The following is an 11,124-nucleotide window of genomic DNA, read 5'->3' as shown; positions in this document are numbered from 1 at the left end:
AAGAGCAGCTTTCACTGTATGTAGATTGAAATTTTAATTCAAGACTATAAAAGCTTCTCATGGGCTACACTTTTCTTTCCCCCATTCAGGAAAATTGTCTTCTGAGTATTCTGATTCCTTCTGCTTATCATATTCAAGATTTTAAATTTAGCATCAGCGCCAGCTTTTCCATAAAGCCTTCCCATGAGTATGTTTCCTCATATTCTAGTTCTTTAAAAGGAATAAGCATTACTCAGAGCTCGAATCTTTATGACTAAAACATGTCCTCTCCTTCCTCCAGTTTCCACATCCACTCCCCGACACGATTTTATGCTTCCTATCATGCAACTTCTGTGTTTTTGTAGTCTGTTACAGTGTTATGTTAATAGACATTAACATTGCATTAATATCACATTCTCTTGTGATTTGCTTTTTCATCCAACACTGCCTTCAAGATCGTCCATTCACTCTTAATTGCTGCCCTGTTTCACTATAGGAATGTACCAACTCGCCGCCGTTTCACTGCAGTCTGAGAGCTCTCTGAACTGTTTCCTGTTGGGTTGGGAAGCACCACCTACATATTTCCCCCCAGCTAGAGCAGGAGCAGCTCAAGGGCAGAAACCGTTCTGAGCTGCTTGCTGTTTCTTTTCCTAATTTCCGTGGCACCTGGGAACTGCCAGACACGTGAAGCGCTTCGCCTGGAAGATATTGCTCTGTTCTCGGCACACAAAACGCCCTCGATTTAAAAAAAAAAAAAAAAAAAAAAATGTGTTCGGTAAATAATCTTAGCAAAGTGCGTGTTTAAATTTGCTAAGCCCTCACTTGTCCACCGAGTAATATTTAAGGAGAAACTGCTGCAATTTCCTCTAGAAAGTCCTGAAGCTATTTTAGGGCAGAAGTAGATCTATAAAACAAGGTCACCCCACAGTTCGGGTTCCTCCTAAGAGGATCTCCAAGCACTCTAAAAGCGCGGTTTTCACGATGGCATTTTCCCCAACTTTTAAAGGAATCCAGGTCAGTTCAGTGCGTTATTCAAAGCTTGAAAATGTTTAGGGAGGCTTGGAAGAGCCTAGGTCACAGACTGCGTATGCATAATAGTAACAAATTCACCTTTTCACAGAATTATTTTTTTTCCTTTCCGTAGGTCCCAGGTCATGTTTCCGTAGCTAGCATTTAACTTCCCACCTCAAGCAGGTCCGGCGCCACTGGTCGCACCGCTAGCCGCACTTCCCAACCTTCCTGTTCCTAAGAAGATATAACACCCTTTGATCTCCTCTCCAGTGCTTTGTGGCTTAAGGAACCTTGATGTGCAAGACAAATACGCTCTGTAACTGTGCGCACGCGGACCATCTATCATCACCCTGCTTCTAAACATGACCTGTACTTTGTGTGTTTCAGAGAAATTAATCTGCTGTTTAGTGGGAGAAAACCATCTTCCTGCATGCATCGTCTTCTTGCAGACTCAACAGAGCATTTTCAGAGTCTCGGGCTCCCGCTCCGGACGCCACAAACTTGACCTTCGAGCGGATTTCAAAAGCAGAGGTTTCCTCCCTCTCCCTCTCTGGCTCCTATAGAGCGCCTGGGCATACTTGTGGGTAGCAGCTGCGTGTACCAGAGCTGGGAACTACACGTCGAGGAGACTTGGAGATACTAGTGGGCGGCAGGGTGGGGGCTGGGGAGCGAGGCAAAGCTGGGCGGGAGGAGAGGGAGAGAGGATGAGGTGGAGGGGGAGGATAGATCTGTCTGCATATGCATGAAGCACCCAGCACTGCCCTCTTTCCAAGCAGCTGCTGTGTGGGAGGCGGAGGAGGAAGGGGGAAGGGAAGGACTAAGATGGGCGGGGCGGCAGAAACTGCCTTTAAACTGGCCCTCGGTGTGGAGGGCGAAAGAGGTGATTTGCATGGCGTCCGGTGATTGGCTGAGGTCCGAGGGCTGGGTCTGAGAGGCGGCCTCTGAATGGTTTAAGGAGAAAATCTCTGAATTCTGATTTCTGAAAGTCGGGACCGCCGGGTAGATGCAGTATGCAATCAGGACGCAAGGAGGCGCGATGTCCTATCTTTGTTCAGCTTAAAAGGTCTTTTTCCGTCCTCCCTCAGCCGTCCCCGCCCCCACCCCCACGCGCAGACTCACGCAGAAAGTGCAGAGAAACCCTGTGATCCAGTCAACTGGCACTGCCCCGTCTATTAAGAAAGATGAACGCTCCTTTCTCTTCCATCTCCTTCATGGGAGACCACTTTTCATTTCAGATTATCACATCAATAAATATTCTTCGAGGAACAAAAAAGGCACTTTGCCAAAAGATAAAAGAATATATGTGAAATGTGTGGACTGTAGAGAAAGGCACTACACGAAGGCAAAAGAATAGAAGCACATATGTAAATAACGCACATAATCACATCAAGAACACAAAACACAAGGGCAGATACAGACAGGGCACCCGGAGAGAACGTGGGCTGCTCCCAAGGTCCTCAGAGTCTGCATGCTTCCCACACGCAGAGGCACATACCCGCTGATGAGCCAATGATCTTCCCCAACACACAAGCACACACACATAACACACACCTCAGAAAAGGCATTCACGCGAATTCACACGCAGTGAAAATTTTGCAGAGGAAATACTAGAGCAGAATTAAATGGTTTATCCCCTCCCCCTCCAAAATATAGTCAAGCAAAATGATTCTACTTGCATATTACTAATACATGCAGGGCACTGAAAGGAGAAAATGGCTCCAGTTGAGGCACACACTGGAGAATACGTGTATACAATGCACACACAGACACGCGCGCGCGCGCATCTGTGGGCGGGACACACCCACAGCCTGTGTCCTCTGCCCATGGGCACAGGCAGAGGACAGATGCCATCAGCAGCGCTCGGTACAATTGTCGGAAAAAGAAACCCACCCTATTCGGCAACTATGAAACATGTCAGAGTGCCAAGGGTTTCTAAGACCCAGATCAATACATTCTTGTTACAAAAGTGTTCCAAAAAAAAATAATTGATGCATCTTAGATAATTGAGTGCTGTAACATATTCACTCAAACAATACTTCGAAATGACTTCAGCCTGAAGATAGCTTTCCAAAGTGAAAAAAAGAAAATCCCTAAGAAATTAGATGTTCATTTGCTATGCTTTCTCTTGGATTTTTTTCCTTATTATTTTTGAATAATAGTATGAATGCTAGTAGAGACAGCATTTTTCTCTTCCTCCAAAAGAGGGGAACTGATTTTGTTTTGTGAACCCAGGAGCTTTCCAGTTGTTTTCCCAGTGAAAAAGGTGGCAGGAGGGTCCTCTGCTTATCCTCCCAGCCAGACAGCACCACAAAAGGCATTATTACACATCCCAAATTGCAAGGGCTGTCTATATATTTACGAATCTGTTCAAATATTTAACCTCTTAACTTGCTAAATACCCCCTCTTCTTCCTTTCTCCTCTGCGCTCTCCCTCTCCCCCCTGTCTGTCTTCTCTCCAGTCCTTTCTTTTTCTCTTTCTCTTTCTAAAAAGGAAAGGCATAGAAAGCCCCTTTCTGGAGTTCTTGGAGTGACTGTCACAGTCTCCACCTGACACTGTTTTACTAACGATTTCCTGTCCTAACAACTGTGGGAGCCTTTTTGTTTGTTTGTTTTTTGTGGTCCCAAAGACCGAGTTCGAACCATCAGTTACATTTCTTAAGTAGAAGCATTGAGGTTGTCCGCACCCCGCCCCCTCAGCGCAGCTTTTTAACAGCTCCTGGGGAAAGCTTTGCCTACATCCGAGGGAGCTTACTGACACTAGAAATCTCCTGATTCCCGACCCTCTCGATCCCTACACTCTTCATTCGGGATAAACGCTTCTTTGGGCCACCTCTTTCCTGTCAAGGGACGAGTAGGGGGACGAGTGCACAGGAAGAGATCTTCTAAAGACAGCCTGAAATTTTCGTTAGTGTGGGGTGAACAGGAGCGAGGCGCACGTCTGTTGCTGGGGCCGTCTGGGACCACCACCACAGAGAATTTCTGCCTAAATCTTCTTTTACGGGTCAAATAACACATTCTAAGGGGCAGAGCAAACTGCGAAGGTATCTGGTGGTGGGCCTTTATGCAAGAACATAAGCTTTCGCAAACATCGAGGTTTCCTTATGCTGATGGGTACAGTGTGGGTACAGTGTGCGCACAGCAGACTGTGGAACTGATCCTTCACCTCCCAGGCCGCTGCCCAGCCCAGATCCGCAGGCGGCAGCCCAGGAGAAGGTTCCCATTGATGGATCAATCCACAGATCCATTCCCCCAAAGTGCTCTTGCATCACCTAGGACTTTCTCCTGTGACACCATTTAAAGTAGCCTGAAAGTGCTTCTCCATGCCTTTGAGGGAGAGGGAGTCTCAAAGAATGTCAGGAAAAGTAAAATGAAATAACAGAGATTGACTCTCAGCGAATTTTCTCTGTCCTAAAAAAAAATAATAATAATAACTTTATTTATAATCCGCTGCCAGCCTTATATCAGAGAAGATGAAACAATGAAGGTGCAGTTTGGCCAGACAGTAAGATGAGTTTTCATTGCCCTTTGTTCAATGGTAGGTGCATACCAGTTTCAAAGAACTTCGGGGATCCCTCAGTCTGCAAGGTAATCCAGCTCCTAGCCCGCATAAGCATCTTACAGACAAACAGCCCTCAGCCCTGACACTTGCCCTCAGTCAAACTCAAGTTAGGATCACACCTGTCAGTGGTCCAAGAAACTCTCGGCCCCAGAACACCCCAGCAGCTGGACTAACTTAGCGAAAGGCTCAGCTCCCTTCAGTATGGCAATGAACTTTGCTCGCTGCTGTCGGGAGCTAACATGCCCGCATGCATCAACAGCTCTCAGGGCCCCGCCAAAGCCTTGAGCAAAGGGATAACATACATAGTTTTAAGTGACTTACAAATAAAAAGAAACTTAAAAAAAACCAACAAAAATAAAAACATTTATGTTTGCTGAAGAAGATGAAAAGCTGTTTGAAAATCAACCAGAACACAAGTATGTTCCCTTTGTGTGCTACACTAGAGGTGGAAGAACACTAGTACTGCATACCGTAGGCACACCCTCTAAAATGTGTGGGTTCGCAGGACTGTATGATTGTCCACCTACTGCTCAAGCCCGTAAGAAAACTGCTACGGTTAACTGTTGTTCTAGTTTCTTATCAGAAAAGATATTCATTTGAACACATTATCTAAATCTGCGTAAGAATGAAGGCTGCTTGTCATGCGTCCTTCGTTTTCAGTAATGTGTGCCACCCAATTAGAAGCAATTTAGGCAATCAAGACCGTAGGAGAGAAGAAGGTGTTAAAAATAGGTTTTCTAAAGCCTCAGAACTCTAATTTGGAAGAAAATCTAAAATTACATATGTAACGTTTCTTTACATAAAATAAATACATAATCTGGGAGTCTCTTGTTCCTTTTTCTCTCGGGGTCCCTCTCTCTTTGCCTGCCTGGTTCTTAGGTATTCATAAGATCAGAAGAAAAAGGTCTGGGGTTTCTAAAATACCTAAAAGATCTGGGCAGGGCTTGGAACAGTTTTTCCCTGGCTTCTCCCTGTCACTACGTCCCTGGACCTTGGTTTTCTGACCCTATCTGCCCTGGCAGGAAAACTGCGGAGAGGTGTGGGGAGACCTAGGGACCCCCTTTCAGGACTAGAGTTCAGAGCCACAGGCTCCCTAGCTGCTTAGGGAAGGCGGACTGGGGAGGTGTGCTCTAAGTATTGGCAGAAAGTCGAGAAAGAAATGAGCACCTTTTGAGGCTTGGACGGGCAAAAAAAGGTGAAGATGTATTGAGAGAAAGGGGAAAACAGGAAGGTGCACGTGTCCACACAGAAGGGAGAAGGCAAAACTAAAAGATAAAAAAGAAATGATAGCCTCCAGAGGACAAGCGAACATGCAACTTGGAGATGTCACTTGGCGCTCATTTTTTTCTGAGGTCTCATAGTCTGAATTGTGGGGTGAGAGCGAGAATGGAGGGAACTGGGATCCAATGGAGGATTTAGGCACACTCTTCTTCGAACCAAGCCTGCCTGCCAAACACCCAGGCAATTTTTATTTTTCCACCCGAGCTCTCATAAGAGAGCTGGTCCAGAATAGGACTAGAGTAAAGTTGGCAGAATTTTGCTCTAGTCCTTCTCTGAAGGACTTTTCTCTGACGGGGTTCAGAGAAGGCCCAGCCCAAGTAAGAGCCACAGGCCTTTAATCTTTTTGGCCTCAGGATCCAGGTTACAAGAAGTAAATAACACTCAAAGTTAACCTCCCAGAAGCTGAGCCTTGAGGGCCCTGGAAAGAAGTTGTCCACAGAGTCAGAGCACACCCAAACAGGCAGGTGAGAAGTCCCCTCAAGCAGGGCAGACACCTTCAGGAACAGAAATTCTACAGTAACTCCCTTCCAGAAGCCAGTCACACAGACAAAATTTAAAGTCAAACCCACACTTATCCCCTTCTAAGGAGGCGGGGAGGAGTGCAGAAGTGGGGACAGTAACTTGTTCATGCCACTGTTGTTTCAAAACAAGAGTCTCCAGAGGAGGTAGCCATGCCTCTGCAGGACAGGCTTGACAAGGGGTCTGGGCTTCTTAGAGTGAGCCACAGATGAACTGCCCCCAAGCACAGGCAGATGCCACAGCCTCACTCCAGGCGGCTTTTTGCAGAAGTGTCTCAGATGGCAATCTTAAAAACCCTTTCTAACAGCACCTAATTTATTAGCCATTTGTTCTGCTTGTTTGTGTCTGACACGTGATTCGAAACCATTTGATTATTAACAAATTTATCAGTTCAAAAAATATTTTCATTGTCAAATAATTTTCCCTGAAAATAATACAATTCTTTTCCTGAAAAGTTCTTTTAGAAAGTAAATAGACTGCATTTTTTTTTACAAAGTGAATTAGAAGTAAGGGATATATATATATATATATATATATATATATATATATATATATATATATGATATTTATGGTAATGAAGTGTTCTGATTTAGTAGAGATAAGCAATTCTAAATATAATTTAATTCCCTTTTCTTTGTAACACCCACTATGCTGGTGTGTAAATCGGAATAAATATTACTGATGAGCTACACAACTTTTTATCTTCCAGGGACCCCCAGTTTGTTAATTTAGGAGCTTGAATAAGTAGAATCCACACTTTCAAAGTTAGGAAGTTTTAAAAAGTTTACTTCAGTGAATTTTGCAATTATATAAAATAATAAGTTGCTAATACAGAAAGTTAGCAATTTCTTATATTTTTTCTGTGATTAGCACGAATAGTTCTCTATGTGTTAGCTCTCCACAAGGACTTCCAAATGCATCACACCATTACACCATCACTCCATGAGTCTATGAACACACAGCACAGAGAAGCAAGATGTCAGTGACTTTACATACAAGTTCTTATATGTAACCGGAATGTCTAAGAACCATTCTACAGTACTCTGAACATTTGCAGAGCCGAAACACAGCAATGGTCACAGCACTCCTACATTTACGCTTTAGATCCCTTAGATACAAGTATAATCACTTTTCTAAACAGCTTGGAAAGCACAAGGTCACTAAAGTGAACATTGGGGAATTCAAATCTGGAATCCCAAGTTCTCTTCTAAATACCTAGTGACCCCGAGAGACACCTTATCCCCATGAGCACTATTTCATCTATGAACAAATTAGAAACCAGATCAGACAAGCTCCACATGCCATCTAGTTCAAACAGTCCATAGGTTTTATATTCTGTGAAGAGTCAGTAGGCCTGCAGCTATTTAGCTGTTTTCAGAGCAAATATCTTAAGCCCCTAATTCAGGCAAGAGGTTCATGCTTAAGGCTTCTCTTCATTGAGATGGGTATTGTTTCTCACTGAAGCTTTCCCTTTGCACAGATAAAAAGTTTGGCTCTTAAAATAATTTAAGGGCACCAAATGCTATGTGAACTTCTCCAATACTGCTACTTTCAGCTGGAGGAAATGAAGTTCTCAGGAATGGTGTTATCTATAAGAATCCCATGTGTCTGAAAAGAGCTTGAATTTTCCTTTTAGCTGTTGAAGTTGGTGAATCAGTCCCTTTGGTAATTTTATAACTTTCTTTAGCAGACAGCTTGTTCACCTCGACAATTATAAGAATCAAGAATTATATTGAAAATAGGCTCTCTGATAATGTCCTTGAGGTTGTCTTTTTCTACAGAAACAGAATCTTTTCTCACTTTCCTCGTCTCTAGCCACTTCTTTTCCCCAGGCCCAGCCCCCACCAAGGTCCATGCTTGCAGGCCAAGCTTATTTACCTTAAGTAACACTTTCTGGAATCGGCAGCAAATTACAATGAATTTTTTCCCCCAATTCATTCCCCAGTCTATGAAATTAATTTCCATTTCTATAATCAAAAGGCTTCCCCTGGAAATATCAGTGACTACACAAGCCACAGACAGATCAAGTGTAGGTAGGTGCTCCATCAAGTGAGGGGGACTGGGTTATAGTTTCAATTGGAACAAAGTATAAAGTGATTAAACCTGGGCCAGCAGACATAGCACTTTTATCAAGTCCCCCTCCCCCGCCAGCCTTTTTTTGCAGGCACAGGGGCAGTGGATCCTGATCCTTGGCCCTGAAACTCTCCAAGGAGAAAGTGGAATGCAAATAACATACTGAGTCTTCCTGACTCTTCCCATCCTTTCCAGAATAAACGCTGAACACTGGGCTTTTGAAACTTTACCCCTCTCGTAGTCACTGCATTTGAGCACACTGGAGAGCACGAGGGTGCACGGACACACACACACACACACACACACACACACACACACACACACAACTTGTTTATTTTCAAGTAAACTGTTGAAAATCCTCTTCCATTCATTGAGAAGATTTTTGGCTCATTCTGCAATACCAATACATAACCTTAATTGTTAAATATTAACAGGCAACAAGTGACTTAGTCTACATGGACATAATTCCAGACACCAATCTGGGTCTTACCTCACCTAGCATTTACACAAGACAGATGCTCCAACAGCACTTTGAGCATCTTGCTTTGCCTACCTTGTACCTCATACAATTAGGACAGCAGCTTAGCAATGTCTTACTCTTCTCAGCATGCTGGACACATGACTAAGGAAAGGACTGAATTAATGAATGAAAATGTACAGGGCACACAAATCTGTGTGTCTGCTTGGCTCTTCAGTCTGGGGAAAGGTGAAGATCAACAGCCTTTTCATGATTATTAGCATGGTTCTGTGTTAGAGGTGTTCTTAAATTTGAAAATATAAATTTAATCCAATAAAACAGTAAATACAGTTAACAAATCTGCACTTAGATTGTTAAGCATTTCATTATCATAAAATTCCCATAATTCTTTCAGCTCAGCAAAATGAGAGAAGTGAAAACTAAACTAGTGAATTGAAGAAAGCTACACCATATTTTCATGCTTTGTATGGGGTACCTTCTGAGGCATGAACTGGGACCACTTTACAGGGAAGAAGCCAATGCCAAGGGAGTTTAACGCCATATACCCTGTGATGCTGATGACTTGAATATAATGGTGTCTAGACTCAAGGGAAGCATCCTGGCTTCCAGAGATGGGGCTCAATGTTAAGCTGGTAACAACACAATTTGTTGAAAGACGTGTAAAATACAGAGAATCAGCTAAGGCTTCTAATAATTGAAAGAGAGTAGTTGCACTGCTATTAGGGGGACTGGGGATGGGGGAAGTGGAGAGGGAGGAGGGAGAACAATACGGTATGGCATAGAGGCATGGGCCACAGAGTTAATTGAGATGGGTTCACATCCATAACTCCCCATGATCTAACAAAAAAGCCTTTGAAAAGTCTGGCTTTTCTAAGCCTTGATTCTTTGACTATTCACTGACAGTAACTCAGCTCTCTGCTCCTCCTCGGTCCAGAGACAGATGTATCTTCTTGGGAAGTGCCAGCCTCATCCCTGAGACATGATGCTGAAAAGGTTGGAGTGAACAGATTTGGCTGAATTGGGTCCCTGGTTACCAGGGCTTCTTTCGTGTCTGACAAAGTAGATGTTTTTGGCCATTAATGACCCCTTCCTTGACCTCAACAACATTATCTGCATATTCCCTATGACCCTTCCTGTGGCAAGTTCAACCACACTGTCAAGGCTGAGAACATGCAGCTTGTCATTAACGGGCAGGCTATTGCCTTCTGGGACAGAGATCCTACCAACAGCAAATAAGATGATGTTGGTGCTTGGTATGTTGTGGCGTCTACTGGTGTCTTCATCACTATAGAAAAGGCTGGGACCCACCCACTTGAAGGGTGAGGCCATCTCTGCCCCCTCTGCTGATGCCCCATGTTTATGATGGGTATGAACCATGACAACTCACTCAAGAGTATCAGAAATGCTTTCTACATTACCAAGGGCTTAGCCCCCTGGCGAAGGTTATCTATGACAACTTTGGTTTTTTGAATGGACTCATGATCACAGTCCATGCCATCACTACACCCAGAAGACTGTGGATGTCTCCTCTGGGAAGCTGTGGGGTGATGGCTGTGGGCCTGCCCAGAACCTCATCCCTGCATCCACTTATGCTGCCAAAGCTACAGGCAAGGTCACTGCAGAGTTGAACAGGAAGTTGAGTGGTATGGATTTCCATGTCCCCAATATGTCTCTAGTGCATCTAACATGCTGCTCAGAGAACGCTGCCAAGTATGATGACATCAAGGTGGTGGTGAATTGGCGTCTGAGGGACTACTAAAGGGCATCCTGGGCTACAATGAGTGCTAGGTTGTCTCCTGTGACTTTAACAGTGACTTCCACTCTTCCACCTTTGATGCTGGGTCTGGCATTGTTCTTAATGACAACTTTGTAAAGTTCATTTCCTGGTATGATGATGAATCCAGCTACAGCAACAGAGTGGTGGACCTCATGGCCTACATGGCCTCCAAGGAGTATGAAGTGCTGCACCACCCACCCAAGCAAAGAGATGAAAACAAGAGAGAGGTCCTCAGCTGCTGAGGAGTCCCTGTCCCAATTCAGCTCCTTACACCGAGCATCTCCTCAGTTTCCATCCCAGACCCTCACAACAATGGGAGGTGCCTAGGGTGCCCTGCTTTCTTGAATACCATCAATAAAGTTCACTATGCCTCAAAAGAAAGAAAGAAAGGAAGAAAGAGAGAGAGAGAGAGAGAGAGAGAGAGAGAGAGAGAGAGAGAGAGAGAGA

The 11,124-nt window shown here is 44.2% G+C and overlaps 1 pseudogene; it reads left to right on the top strand.

The window, feature by feature from the left end:
• Positions 1 to 9,511: 9,511 nt before the first annotated feature.
• On the top strand, positions 9,512 to 10,919 carry LOC110307717 (annotated as a pseudogene).
• The last annotated feature ends 205 nt before the right edge of the window (positions 10,920 to 11,124 follow it).

Source organism: Mus caroli, chromosome 13 (genome assembly GCF_900094665.2).
Source record: "Mus caroli chromosome 13, CAROLI_EIJ_v1.1, whole genome shotgun sequence".
Classification (NCBI taxonomy): Eukaryota; Metazoa; Chordata; class Mammalia; order Rodentia; family Muridae; genus Mus; species Mus caroli.
This window is presented reverse-complemented; position numbering and strand designations above follow the sequence as displayed.